This window comes from Gracilinanus agilis, chromosome 2 (genome assembly GCF_016433145.1).
Source record: "Gracilinanus agilis isolate LMUSP501 chromosome 2, AgileGrace, whole genome shotgun sequence".
Taxonomy (NCBI): domain Eukaryota; kingdom Metazoa; phylum Chordata; class Mammalia; order Didelphimorphia; family Didelphidae; genus Gracilinanus; species Gracilinanus agilis.
In genome coordinates this window covers 623,651,245-623,667,074 of record NC_058131.1, presented here as the reverse complement: position 1 = coordinate 623,667,074, position 15,830 = coordinate 623,651,245, and the positions used below count along the sequence as shown (strand labels likewise).

The 15,830-nt window shown below is 35.1% G+C and overlaps 1 protein-coding gene across 3 annotated transcripts in view; it reads right to left on the bottom strand.

Moving 5' to 3' along the window:
• VTI1A (vesicle transport through interaction with t-SNAREs 1A) overlaps positions 1–15,830 on the bottom strand; it is a 437,247-nt gene that overhangs the window by 369,059 nt on the left and 52,358 nt on the right. The window lies entirely within an intron of this gene.

Genomic DNA, 15,830 nt, shown 5'->3' with positions numbered 1-15,830 from the left:
AGAAGGCATTTTAGGACTTGCCTGCTGATACCTTGCAAGACAGTTTAAACAATGGGGAAACAATTCACAAGATTTAAAAATTCCTTACCCATGAGATTTTTTTTTTACTTAAAAGCATTTTCCCAAGGGAAACAGAGGAATTCCCAATATTTGACTCATTACATAAAGTGGATAGAACAGAGGACATTGAAGAGTATGCTACAGGGAAATATCATACCTTGGCCTTTTTTAAGAGGCAATAGGTAACCTAATGAATCTTCCATTCCTAATTTCTATAAATCTGTGGTATCATATTTACATGCCCAGTTGAGATCAGAAATTGTTCTCATTGTGACTAAATCCCTGAGGGATGATAACATTAGTATCCTATTAAGCTCAGATAATGCACAGTGAAACTTTTAATACCTAGCAGTTAAGTGATAAAAGATGATTTCTGTCAGATAACTTTTAAGAGAAATAAATTCATAAATATCATGGTTTTCCATTTTTTTACCTCTCTGGATTCCAGAAGCTATTGGAAAGAGAGAACCTGTGAAAGAGTATTTAGAGAAGCATCTATTCAATACTTTAATTTCATTTTGAGATTTCATTTCATTTCCAAATCAGAAACATAGTAAATATGAAACCATTACTTCTTTTCTAGTACTAATAAAGAAGTAAGAAAATTGGGTATTTTACTTAAAATAAGGGGGAAAAAATAAGATTAATTTAAATAAAATGAGCAAGCCAAATAACCATGAAAAATTACCTATTTTGTTTCTGGGGGATTGAGTAATAAAGTACCATATAGTAGCCTGAAGTATACTAAATATATACAAATAAATAAGAACAAAGTATGCAAATTAGTGGTGTTAAAAGAAGCTAAAGAAACAAGTTTAACTCTAAATTTCATTGTTATTATTATTTTCTAAAAATCAAGTCTTAGTTATTTCATAGTTTGCATTTTATTTGTACAGGATATCATCTAATCACTACACTAATCTATGTGAAAACTCCTTAATTTGCTATAATCTAATGCTAATCAGCCCAGCATATGCTATTACTTTGAAAGCAGAATAACGCTGAAACTATAAATGATTATTATAAATCTATCCCCATTATTAAAAAAAAAAAAAGTTAAAACCTGATGACCCACTACTGACAATGGTTTACTTTGGTCAGCACAAATTTTAATTCTATATGCTAGCAGTATTGTTACATATACAAGACTAAAAGTAATCATATTAGGTAACCCATTTATTTCCATTAAAATTTAAGTTCGTCTTTTATAGGATGATATATATAGGAAATCAAATTTTACATTGGCAAATCACAAATATCCTACATAAAAACAACATGGCCTAGTCAACATTTGGTCTTAACACCAAGACTATAGAAGTCATATTACATATACTTACCAAACATCTCTAGGGACCTAAGAAATTACAGAATGAAGTATAAAATGACACCTAATTAGAGAAGACAACTTTAAATCCTCTACATAAAGCAACAGGTTTGGTTTCTAGTAACTATGCATAGCAACTACCCCAAATCCTTCATTATGCCTTTTGTATAATTATGTGTTCAAATAAATCATGAGGGTGAATCACCTTTTAAAAAATTAAGAGCTTATAACTTCTAGACAGAAAGAATCTGAGCAGTCAAACTAATAGCTAACATTATCAGCCATGACAAGAAATTCCACAATGAACTTTGAAATTTTTAAGAAAAAAGTCAGAATAATATAACCTCAAATAATCAATCCCTAAAAACTGTTCTCATGCCTCATTAATAGTGTCTTCTACATATAATGTACCTACGGGAGAAAACAGTAGGAACATTAACACTGTTATCTGAAATCTCAAAATTCTACATAGGAGGGGGCAGCTAACTGGCAGCTAGGTGGCTCAGTAGATTGAGAGCCAGGCCTAGAAACAGGAGGTCCTGGGTTCAAATTTGTCCTCAGACACTTTCTACTTTGTGTGATCCTGGGTAACTTATTAACCCCCATTGCCTAAACCTTACCACACTTCTGCCTTGGAACCAATACACAGTATTGATTCAAAGACAGAGGGTAAAGGTTTAAAAAAAATGCTATATAGGAACCCAAAGGAATTCACATCTGTTACTTTACTTCCTTAAAGGTTAGAAACATTTTAGAATGATAAATGAAAAAGCAGCCTGAAATAAAGTGAGGTCCTTTAATATTGATGATGATGATGATGATATTAGAGAACAATTATAGTAATTTGAGGTTTGCAAAGTCTTTAAATGTATTATTTTATCTGATCCTTATAAAAGTGATATGATGTGAAATAAGTGCTATTCCTGTTTTATTGATGAGGAAATTGAGGCAGGGAGACTTTAAGAGGCTGTCCCAAGGTTAAAAAATCTGAATAAACATATAATTTAAATTGGTATTTTAACATAGCTAATAAGCATAAACAAACACTCAAATCACAAAGTATACTTCCTTAGTATCATTAAGCAAAACAACTCAAGAATTTACAATGTATTGTCTAGGCAAAAGGAAGTAATTCCAATTTACTATTTCAGAAGACTGCATTTTTTTTAATATTTTATTTTTTTAGAAAAAATTTCCATGGTTACATAAGACTGCATGTTTTAACTTAAACAGGGCATTGCCAAGCTTCAGCCACTGGATTTAAGCTCTGCTTGAGTTTTGCTGCCATATAAGAGCATCTCTGTTTATACAGTTTTAATGACTGTATTGATCTTTTAGACCCACTTTTTCACTTCATCTGATATGAAGTTGTATTTTACAAATAGCCATGTTATAAAGCAGAATTGGCTACTACAGAACTTTTGGTAACAAATACTTACAAATTACAACTAACAAACCTAGGGCTCATCTAATTGCTCAGACAGAGGAACTTCTGAACATTTCTGACCATGACTAGAGATAGAAAGGTGTGTTTTATAAATAAAAGCAGCATGAGCTAAACTTATAAATTTTCTTCTTCTGAGACCCTAACTGTAAGAAGTTTCTTCCCTCCCCCTTAGCACTTCCACAGTGAAAAGACTGCATACACCTGAATTACCACAAGCTATTTTATTTATTTATTTTAAAGAGAACCTTTGCTGACACCTAGCAGATGAATGATTAATTGCACTCCCCCCTCCCATTCCCTTTCTGGGCTAACTCTACAGGGGAACATTTTAGCCCCTGAGGTGAAAATAGGAGAATACAGGTAGAGAAGCTTTGGGAGACATTTGTAAAACTGACAAGGCACATGAATGAGAAGTCTAACATGTAAAGCAATACTGTTTCTAGAAAGATTGTTCCTCTGAATACAATAAGAAAGAGAAGGTCACAAGAGGAGGAAAATGAAGTGCAAAATACCAAAATGTGAAGGGTTCAAATTCAATCTTTATTTGACTTGGAGCCCCACATTTATAGTTCTTGAAGTAATGAATATATTCCACAATAACCACTTGGCCAACTCAATCCAGATTTTAAATACTTATAAAATGAAATAAAATAAGCCTCTTAGGATGACCAGAGCTCATTTTATATTAAGTACTTTTCTAACTTAAGAGCAGCTAGGTGGCACAATAGAGCACTAGGCCTAGAGTCAGAAAGACTCATATTCCCAAATTCAAATTTGGTTTCAGACACTATCTTTGTGACCTTGGGCAAGTAATTTTACCCTATTTGCCTCAGTTTCCTCATCTGTAAAAAATGAAGGAGAAGGAAATGAAAAACCACTAGAGTATCTTTGCCAAGAAAATACAAAATAGGGTCACAAAGGGTCAGACACAACTGAAAAGCAATTGAACAATAAAAACAACTTTTCTAACAAGTAAAATTCTACCAAGATATGCAAGAACTACTCCAACAGATAAAGATAAATTGCCTTTAGAATCAAAAGTTAAAACTATAGAAGAGAGTATGATGTCGTCGATGGAAGCCAGCCTAGAAGGCAGGAACATGTGTTCATGTACTGTTTCTGATACATATTGACTGCTATTCTGGGCAAGTCAGTCAAGCTTCCTATGCTCAAGGCTAGACTATAAGTAAAGAAAAAAAGTGAGGATCTATAGTGGTAGAGTGAATTTCCTCACCTAAGAGTTCCCTACTCAGTGAAATCACAAGCAAATACCATCACTACCACCCTCCACAAGCCATACTAGATATTTGAGGAGTAGGAGAGGAGCTAAGGGTTTATAGACTAAAACTATCTTTATAATACCATCTTAACTCCAAATGATTTATCCTTGAAACTCCACATTATCACCTGCAATTTAAAAATTAATAATGATATACAATTTAATAAGTCTATCAAGATGACTCTTTATACATTTTAGAACCATTTCATTTTAGAACTGGAAGAGTCTTTAGTATTCTTCTAGTCTAATTCCCTCAATTTACAATTGAAAAAACTGAGGCAAAGAGAAGTTATGATTTGTCCCAGGTCACCCAGCTAACTGGTAGCTGGCTTAAAATGACATTGGAGTGTCCAGATTCTCAGAACAATATCTTTTTTTACAAATTCTCTCCTACAAACAAAATCACACTTTAGATAATGTTCACTTTGTGGACTAGTCATGGCATCCTAAGCTAGTTTTCATCTACCTCCTGAAATGACACTAGAATGTTTCTGACCATTATCAGATGTTGTGTTAAGGCAAACTAATTTTAATATGAACTTTAAAATAATAATTAGGAATGGGGGACGTATAATCAGCCATACAGTTGGAAGGGACCTTTGTCTTTTCCTTTGAACTCAGATTAAAACTCATGTAAATAATTCTAAATTAGCAGTTTACTTAAAAATTAGATATCATTTGATTTTTTTAACCAAAATATGGAAAGGAAGAAAAAGTCTCTCTTGTATTTTACTTCAAAAATCTTTCCTATATGTCCTAGTCTAAATCCTTCATTTTATAGTGGAAGAAATTGAGGTCAACAGGGTTGAAGTGATTTGCTCAAGACTAACCAGTGAACTAGGATTAGACATAGGTCCTACTGGTCCCCATTTCAATGTTCTTTCCAACATACCAGATCTATATTATAAAAGCAACCAGATTATTTAAACCACTACTTTCTGTTATTAGCACAAATAATGAAGTTCTTACTCCAAAGAGTAGCCAAATTACTTATTTTAATATTCTGGACCTTGATCAACTTGCTTTCATCTTTTCCTATTTGTAGACAAAAAAACTGCTTTATGAACACTTTTACTTGTCTGTATAATGTGGCAACTATAATGTAGAGCCCAATATAAAAATGAAACCTCAGAAACAGTTCTTAATCTAATGGAAATGAGAAAGGCAATATATGTGATAGAACTGCTGGGTAACAGTGGATTGAGGTCTAGGCCTGAAGTCAGGAAGATTCATCATTCTGAGTTCAAATGCAGCCTGAGACACATCCTAGCTCAGTGACCCTGGGCAAGTCACTTAATTCCAATGGCCTCAGTTCTTTATCTGTAAATGAACTGAAGAAGGAAATGCAAACCATTCTAGTATCTCAGCCAAGAAAACCCCAAATGGGGCCACAAAGAGTCAGATACAACAGAACAACAAGAACAAATATATGTGATATATTAAAGTGACAAGCACTACTTATCTAGGCCTTCTCTTAACTATGAAATAATTGTTTATTCATAAAAACAATTTTGGCAAAGCAGTATAAAACAATAAGTGGTTTTTACTAGGATGATCTTAACAAGCAAGGAAAACCTAATGTTGTACTTAAGTGAATTTGTTGTGCAATCCTCTACTAAAAGTAATTTTATATGTAATTTGAATTTGCCAGAGACTGGGGAATTGCAGAAAAAGGAGAAGAGGAAGAAAGAGGGTCCTAGTCAGGCCACTGTTCAAGGGCATGTGGGGGCAGGGGACAGAGAAGAGAGATGAGAACAGGCAAGAGCCATATGGGGGCCTGACCAGAACTAAGAGGAAGAACATAAGGAGGCAGATATGCTGGGGAAAGAGAGGCCAGGTGTCACGAGGGCAATGTGTAGACACAGACACATGGACAGAGGACAGACAAATCTGGAAAGAGGAGGTTCAAGTTGGAAAAGACCGAAGCAAAGGTCTCCTCTCTGATCTCGAGTCCCAGATCTGATGGCTAAGAATGGCAATTTTTCCATCTATAGCTTCTTCTGCTTTTGCTGTTTTTTTAAGGGTTTTTTTCCCCTCTTTGGTGGTGCTGGAGATCAGGGCTAGAAGACTACAAAAGTGCCAAGCCTAAAGGTAGAAGCAGAGAGAGAAAGCAAGCATAATACCTTACAGTAAAGTCATTTTTTTTGGAATTGGAATAAAGTCAAATTATTTTTGAATGCAAATTTCTTTCAGAATGTTTTACCTAAAATTGAATTTGTATAATGTAAATTTATGGAAAGTGAGAACTCTATTTACAATAGGAGCAATGGTGATATCAAGATTATCTTTTTTCTCAGGAAGTACCATATGGATCTGTAGAAACCATTTTACTTCTCTGGGTCTCAATTTCCCCTCTTTGTAAAATGAGACAGTAGAACTAGATGATATCCAAGTTTAGGAACTTGTGATTCAGTGAAGACTGAGCAGCACATCAATGAAATGGGAATAATGGTAGTTACAAAGCCATGTCATATGTATTATTGGGCTATGTCTAAAGAACACAGGGCTACAAAGAATTCTGCACAGAAAAGAAAAAAAATCATGCCACTTGTGTTTTATACACCTAAAGAAAAAAAAAAAACCCTAGGACCTTAGAGGGAATTCAAATCAGTGAATAAATCTTCATAGGCCTATTCTGAGTCTTTCTTACATCCCAACTTTCTTGTTCTGGAAAATGAAGCAGCAAATAGTCACAGGTTTAAAAAGAAAGAAGCTGGACTATAAGGAAATCAACTTTTATCCAAGAAAAATCTGAAATAACATCAAAAAGAAGTATTGATTGACCATGGAAATTGCCTTGATATAGTGCACAGGATTTCTGAGATTAGTAAAAGATTTTTTTCAGGCTAATGTCAAAGACTCCTCTTATACCCTATATCACACTTTTTATACAGAAAATACATCAAAGTGCCCCTACTCCTTTAAGTAATTCTTCTCTGTTTATAATAGAAGAAATAAAATCTATCATCCACTTAGTTTAACGTACACTGAAGTGACACCATTTTGACTCTGATTTCCAGATCCTACAGTATTATCAAGGGAAAGAGTAAAGCCATGAGCCTCTACAGTGAGGAGGTACCCACAGCACAAGAACTCTCGTTACAGAACTTGCTTGTAGTTGAAGAAGTGGAGGTTTAAGGACATTTACTTGCATGGCCAGCTATATGTTAGAAATGTTATAAGGAACAGTTTCATACCAGCAGTTAAAAGCAATCATAGGAATAATCCTAGAATCTTAAACATGGAAAGAAGTATTACAAGGCTCTAAAGAAAAAGGAGCTCTGAAGGATGACCTGACTTAGCCAAGAGAACACAGAGTTGGACACAGAGATTCAGGACTAGAATCTACCCTTGTCTTCTAAAGCTTGGCCCAAGAGCTCTTTCAGCTCTACTCCATTGCCATAATTATAACCATAATAATAATATCTATGTATGGACCTGTACATGATGATGATAATAATAATACTACCCTCTGTCTACATAGACCTTGATTGATGGATACTATAGATGGCATTATTATGCCACCTTAATCTGTATGGACCTTTACCATTTGCAAATTATTTTCACATATTAGGGAATTTAAATTTTAAATTAATTTTGTGAAGTAAATGAGGAAACTGGGACAGAGCCAGGTGAAATAAGAAGATGGTCAGGATACATTGTTTCATGGAAAAAGCAGTGGATTTGGAAGGGGATGACTTGAGTTCAAGTCTTAGTACTTCCAAGTATCAGATGTGCACTGTACGGAGTGGGTTGGAGATAGAGAGAGAAAGATACACACACACACACACACACACACACACACACACACACACACACACTTTTCTCTAGGATCTATAGCCCATACAATGTCTACACATCCTCTCCCAGGAGTATGGTGGATGCTCCCAATGATCCCCCTCCAGTCAAATAGACAGGAAAAACAAAGATGATTAGATATCACATTCTATCTTAAAAACAAACAAACAAGCAAACAAATAAACCAACAGTTAAGGTTATATGTCAAAAGACACTAGCAAAAATTCCACAAAAAATAAACTTAAGGAAATGAAAATGGGGGGGGGGGGGGGGAAACACAATGAAAATAATACTTTGTGTTCCTATTTTAAGTGCCTCTCTCAATGCTATATGCATAGCAGCTAGAGGCAAGCTGGAAAGCCGCCAGGTCCTGGCTGCCAGCAAAAATTTTGTCACCTCCTTTGAACATCTGAAGTATGTTTACCCAATAGATTTCATTAAATTACACTTCCATTAGGAAGCATACAATGTTGATACTCATCTCAAAGATCAAAGGGATCGCTAAGAGGCATGTCATCCTGCTCCCCAGCTGATTGCTATTTCTGGGCCAATCAAGGAAAGGAGCCAGAACAATACTTAGTTAAAAAAAAAATGCAGCATCTCCCCAAGGACTATATACTAAGAAACTGCAGCCCCATTATCAAAATGAGCATCTCATTAATGACAATACACATACAGTAAGTTATTTTAACACAACTCCTACACAACAAACAAGCTGGATTTGGGTCATTAGCTGAATTTGTAAAACAGTATTTCCAAGGGTTAGAAAACTCTTCTTAAAGAGAGGAAGTTTATAAAATGAGGAAAGTATTCTTCGGGTGTAATGAAGAGAAAAGCCAATTTTATTAATTCAATGATGCTTTAAAAATCAACCAACAGGTTAATCAAATAGATTTATTAGGAAAGTATAGGCTTTTTTTCTTTTTTGCTCTTGTACCACTGATTCTTCTGAAGGATAATGTTTTTTTAAAGTGCCACAAGGACATTTTTAAATGACAATATACTTCCATCTTTGAGTCCAATAGGTTATAATTTTAAAAATTTAAATTTAAAAAAAGGATTAGTTATCAGTTTTGAAGAACCTCAATTTCAAAGAAAACAAATGTGGTCATTAATTTAAAATTTTTGTTAAAAAGCAAATATACATTGTGACAGAATGAGAAAAGAAAACTTTAATGTGGAATATACAGAGGAACACAGCATGAGAAGTGAAGCTACCAAACTAAGACCATTCTTCTCCTCTTCCCTTCCCCTCCTCCCCACCACAGAGTGTAAATTATTATTACAGAAAGTAACACTGAACAATGTAGTAGAAACCATAAATTTTCAAGTTTATGAATAGCTTCTAGGATATGATATTGACCAAAGTGGGGACCCTATATGAAAGAAACCAAAGGGTAAAAGAATTCAAGGAAGAGTCCGTCCTATCCATCTGTTTGTTAACAACTTGTGATCATTTAACATAAATCACTTGTCTAGATCCCCACTCTGAAATCTATTCCATGTTTCAGCTGCTATCTTTCAACATGTAGACAACCTCTTGGTTGTCCATATTTGACACATCATATGAACTCCAATTATCTATCTTTTGCAATTAATCATCTCACAGTTACATTTCCTGCACTTATAAGCACCCAGCTGGGAACTGAGTTTTAATCTAGGAAAGAAAAAAAGAGGATTCAGGTTTCTAACAAATTACTTCTAATTAACCAGAACCTTTTCTAGTCTTCCTAATGTAAAGATGCCTACAGCTAATCAAAGAATTTATTGTTTGCATTCTTAATGAAATTTTAAACTTTTATTTGAATTTCCCCAATGAGCAGTTGCCAGTAATACATTTTAATAATGTTACTTAAGTAAATGTTCTGTTTGGTATTACACAAAAGTTGGGGGAGGGGAGATAAAAATTTCCAGGGGAAAGGGAGCAACATTATAACTGGAAAGAGTACTCAATGAAATTGAATGAAGCAGATATTTTAAAACATCTTCAAAGTATACATGATATCTTCTACTAAATTCAGGAAATACACAGAATCAAATAGTTCTGTTAGAAATGGAAGGAACCTAAGTTCTTTTCCATTTCCTTCATTGTAAAACAGAAAACTGAGACCTAGAGAGGGAGTGAATGACCTGTCCAAGGTAACACAGATAATGAGTAAAAAAATTGGTGCTTAAATTCAAGTTTCCTAATTTCTAGTCCAGCTCACCATACCACAAAGTAATAAAGGGAAATAAAGAATAACTTATAACTGCTCCATTGGTTCTTAAACTTTTGTTGTGTCACAAGCCTAGATATTAATTGATTTATGTTGATATATTTTATTTTAACACATCAATAACACCTCCATACCCGTCTTTTTCTCTCCCATAAGATTTTCCAAAAATACTAGTCAAAACTGTCTAGTAGAGAAATTGTGATTGACAGCACAAGTAACTTCTACTTTTAATCTTTGCCATTTCATAATAGACAATGTGTTTGAAGAAGTTATGCAGAAAAATATAGGCTATTTTATCTGCCAAAAATTGTGTTATCTCAAGGTTATCTTCATTTACATTATTATTTACTACATATATATATAGTTTTTTTTCCCCACTGGTCATCAGTTTATACAAGTCCTTCTATGTTTCTCTGAATTCTTCATATTCATTATTGTTTATCAAATATAGCAATTTTCCATCATATTCACGCACTAGACTTTGTTTAGCCAGTACCCAAACATGGGACACATAATTTACTTCCAGTTTTTTGCTACCACAAATAGTGCTACTGTGAATATTTATATATATATATGTGTATATATATATATACACATATATATATATATGGGGTTTTTCTCTCTGCCATTGACCTCATGGGACATTAACCCAATTATTCAATTGGATTAGGTCAAAGTATATGAACAAATAATAACTTCCTTCAGATAATTCTAGTTTTTCTTCTAGAATAGACAGGTGAGGTTATTCCACCAAAAGTAAAAACTACATCAATGTACCACAGTTGCTCAACACCGACTACCTCTTGTTTTCTGTATCTTGGCCAACTTAATGGATATGAAATGATTATTGCAAATTTTTTTCAATTTGTTTCTCTGTTGTGATTTGGAGCATTTTTTATGATTGTTTAGAGTTTGAATTTCTTCTTTTTTAAAAATTGTTCACATGCTTTGACCATTTATTAAGGCTAAATATGTTTTCATTTTTTATGGACTTGGTAGGTCAGATTTTTATCAGACATGCATTGAGTAAAGTTTTTTTTGACCCTAAACCAGTGATGGGCAAACTACTGCCTGCAGGGCAGATGCAGGCCCCCTGAAATGTTCTATCCCACCCCATGATATTATTCCTAATCTGAGGAATACAATGAGTAGGATACAATACAATGAAATTTCGAAAGAGTTGCCTTAGAAACCGACTGACAGATGAGCATTTCCTTTCCTTTGGTCCCCTTTTTAAAAAGTGTGCCCATCACTGCCCTAAACCATTACTTTCTTAATGCAATTAATTTATTTTGTTCATATAAAAACCCTAATTTCATTATAGTTAAAATTGCCTATTTGGGCTTTTAAAATCAAAGGTCCTGTCCTTAACTTTTCCTTTTGCCTCTGATAAAGGGAATTTCCTTCTAAACTATAGTTATAAAAAAACAAGTAATTTTATATGATGTGTTTTTTTTATATTTAGATTATACTTTTTTAAGTAAGCATATTGACATGATGACCACACTTGTAAAACAAAAAACCAGGACACATGGTCTGATAAGGAGCTGCATGGAAATAAGCATTAGGCTGAAGGGAAGATGTTACAAGTAAACAGAAAATGATGAAGAAGGTGGGAAAGGAAAAAAAAGGCAAGAATATGGGAATTCTATTCCACAAAGGCCAACAAGTGATATCCAGAGAAAAAGAAGGCATCTGAGAAATAGAGGGGGGAAAAGAGTTTTGTGTCTCCAACTACTGATTATAATTTTGGTCCTTGAGGAGTAAAATTGCAAATAACCCCAAGAAGAAGATGTGACAGTAACTCTTCTTCTAACTGAAACTTCTTACTTTAAATTTAAGGCCTGTACAAGCAAAGGTTTTGGGCCAGGGAAAGAACATAGTCACTTAAAATAATTTCTTAGCTTTTTTGACCATTCTCAAGGATTTAGTACTAAAAACCAATCTTTGATGATTCCTCATCTCCTGGCCTCAATAACAATACTTTACTGAATTTTTTCTTGGTTATCTATTTATTGCTCTCCTTCATCTTTATCCTTCTATTCTCTGAATATGGGCATACTCTTGTGATGGTGAGCCTTTTAGAGACTGAGTGCCAAAACTGCAAACTGTGTGGAGAGGAGGAGGGAAACAGGCCTGCCCTGCACCCATCTTCTTTTCTAGTAATAAACATTGGTGAACTCTGTGCTGGGACAACGGTGGTCATGCACACAAAGAGGACTCTGAGTCTTCCCTTCTGGCATGCATTCTATATGTTCACCAGCATGGCTCTAGGCTCTTTTTAGTCCTCTTCTATGAAAAAAGAATAGATCTCTCTGTTGGAGAGACCATCTAGTTCCATGATGTTAAGAATCACCTCAACTCAGATGACTCCCAAATTTATCACTTTAGGGCTAATCTCTATCTTGGCTTCTAGTGCAAGATTTTACTGTCATCCATTGGATATTGTGGGTTTTGAAAATACAGCATGCTGGGACTACATTCCCCAGCATGCCCCAGGGTTCCTCCCTGGCATGGGATTGGTCTATAAGTGGATCAATCCTGTGCTAGGGAGGGACTATGCCCTCCTACTTCTGGGTGTGGTTTTGGTCTATATAAGGACCAATCCCACGCCAAGGGGGAGCCTTTGAATTAGAATTGATTCAGGGTTTGAGCAGGGGTAGTAAGGTCAGTTTTAAGCTACTGGAGCTCTGGCCATACCATCCCCAGAGCTCAGGTCAAGTTGAATATATGAATAAAGAACTAAAAACTATGACTGGAAAACTGTGCACTGGTACTCATTTAAAATGTTCTGAAATGAGGGCAGCTGAGTGGCTCAATGGATTGAGAGTCAGACCCAGAGATGAGAGGTCCTGGATTCAAATCTGACCTCAGACTCTCCCTAGCATTGTGACCCTGGGCAAGTCACTTAACCCCCATTGCCTAGCCCTTACCACTCTTCTGCCTTAGAACCAACACCCTGTATTGATTCTAAGATAGAAGGCAAGGGTTTAAAATATAAATAAATAAACAAATAGAATTGCCTGAAATTCTTCCTTTGGCCCTATTTTATCTTATAACTTGGTCCAGAGGTGATCTACACATCCCACCATTTGAGATACTTTTTGGGCATCCTCCAATACAGGCTAAGTCTTTCTCCCCTACATATTCATTGTTACTAGGGGGAGATTCTTCCATTGCCTTATATATCTGAAACTTACAAACTAAATTGCAAGAACTCCATGAATCTGGAGTTGCTCTACAGGCAGTTACTACAGACTTCTCACTCCATGACTTGCACCCCAGTAACAAACTTTACGTAAAGAACTTCTGGCATACTGGGGCAACTCAACCTGCCTATGATGGTCCTTTCAAAGTCCTCTAAACTACTCCAACAGCCATTAAAATTGGAGAAAAGAACTCTTGGATCCACTGCTCCCATGTCAAGAGAGCACCTTCTACTGATGATGAGTAATTATAATTGCTTGCTTTGAGATTTTATTCTGTTTTTTAAGTATATGTGTGTATACATATATATGTTGCTGTTACCTTATATCATATGTATTCTGTTTTACTATCTTTATTTGTACCATCCTATATTTGAACCTGACATAATACCTTTGTAAAAGTCCATAAACTAGTTGAACAGATAACTTGTAATAGTAACTTGAAATGCTTCTTTGTGACTTTTGAGAAATCTGGTACTTCCTTTGAACATGTCTTACCCATTGCCTATTGTTTGGTAAAACTGTTATTTCATTTGCACTCACACTGTGGATCATGGCTAAGTTAAAGAGGAAATGGATCTCAATTTTTGGGTTAGAACCCTTTGTATTCTACCTCTCCTTAATTGACACAGAGTGTCACTGGTTGTAAGATATAGATAGATAGATAGATAGATAGATAGATAGATAGATAGATAGATAACCTATAGAAATATATATTTTATTTTTAGAACATTTTTAATTGGTTCATGTGCAATACAGTATTTGAGCTTTTCTTTTTTCTTTCTCCCATTTTTTGTACATGTCATCAATATTAAAAGAGATTTTTTTTTAATTTTACACTAGTGTAGACTTAGGATATCCATTAGCCTTAAATGTAAATGCATGCCCAACAGCCTTAGGCGGTGGAAACTGCCACTTGTTTAAATATTATGGGACTTTGCTTCATAAATGTGTCTAATTCCAGGAAGAAGGATCAAAAAAGAGCACAGACTTCACCTACACAGTGCCAAGGAAGCACAGGCTTAACCTAAATAATGCCACATGAGCACAGAGGTCAAAGAGACAAACAAATCCAGATAGGATTGATGAGATTCTGCACCAAAATGAAAGGACTTGAACCGTGTGTGAGACTTGAGGTTGTGGTGCTTGACATATGTTAAGATGCAGGACACCTTGTTTCAAGTACTTAATGTTGGCTGTTCTGGCTCCCATATCCCTGAGAGATGATGAAGGATCAGACCAGAGAATAGTTCCCATTTGCTTCAAAAATCTAGTCCCTTTTCTATCTTTCAAACTATGGCAATTTACTGTAGTCCTGGCTGCTGACTAGGTAAGTGCATGATTACTATTACAAGGTTATTGAACATAAATTACTTTGATCAGGAACCTGTTATAATTTTATTTTTCCTTGCTTAGGATATTTTTACATATCAGATTTGGATTTATACATTTTTGGATTTCATCTAGTAATTACTTTATCGGGATTTTTGTGATTTTTTTTTTTGCTTTTTTTTTTAAACCCTTGTACTTCGGTGTATTGTCTCATAGGTGCAAGATTGGTAATGGTGGGCAATGGGGGTCAAGTGACTTGCCCAGGGTCACACAGCTGGGAAGTGGCTGAGGCCGGATTTGAACCTAGGACCTACTGTCTCTAGGCCTGACTCTCACTCCACTGAGCTACCCAGCTGCCCCCCGTGATATTTTTTGATAGTTTTATTTGGCAATGATACATGTTTCATACCTCAGCCATGTATCCCTGTGTGATGTGTATGTTTCTTTATATCCTCCTCAGGGGGAAATGTGTTATTATTTTGTAATGAAAATTTCAAGTTATTTTAAAATAATTTTAGGGTAAGAAATTTGCTTTCTCCAAGAATCCAGGAAGTGAACTCCTTGCAGAGGATACCATAAAGATGCCTTCAGAGACCACACACTGTTCCAGGAGATCCTGAGAAAACCTTTTGATTGTGCTGGATTGAATTTTGGGAAGGTTAAATGCATTTGTTTTGTTAAATACATTTGTTTTGTTGAATGCATTTATTTTGTATGTTGTACCAAAGGGGACTGCCCCCTAATTGGTTTTGTTCTTTTTCTCTTTTGTTTCCTTATTGTCCCCAAGTTATTGTATATTCCACTTTTAAAAAATGTATGTATCTTTAGTTTAGTTATGTTTGAAATGATCCATTGGGGAGACTAATCTCCCAAAGGATCACAGGGGGAAAATGTGGGTTTTGAAAAGACTGCATGTTGGAACTACATTCCCCAGTCTGCCCCAGGGTTCCTACTTCCTGGCATGGGATTGGTCTATAAAAGGACCAATACTGCTCCAGGGAGGGTCCTTTGAATGGGACTCAGAGCCGGTTCAGAGGAGAGGAGCAGAGTGGAGAGAGATAGAGGAGCTTACCAGAGTGAAGATTATTTTTCTTTTTAATAAAGACCCTTGTTTATTCACATTTTTCCTCTGCTGTTCTCCTTTCCCACATTTTCAATATCTTCACCT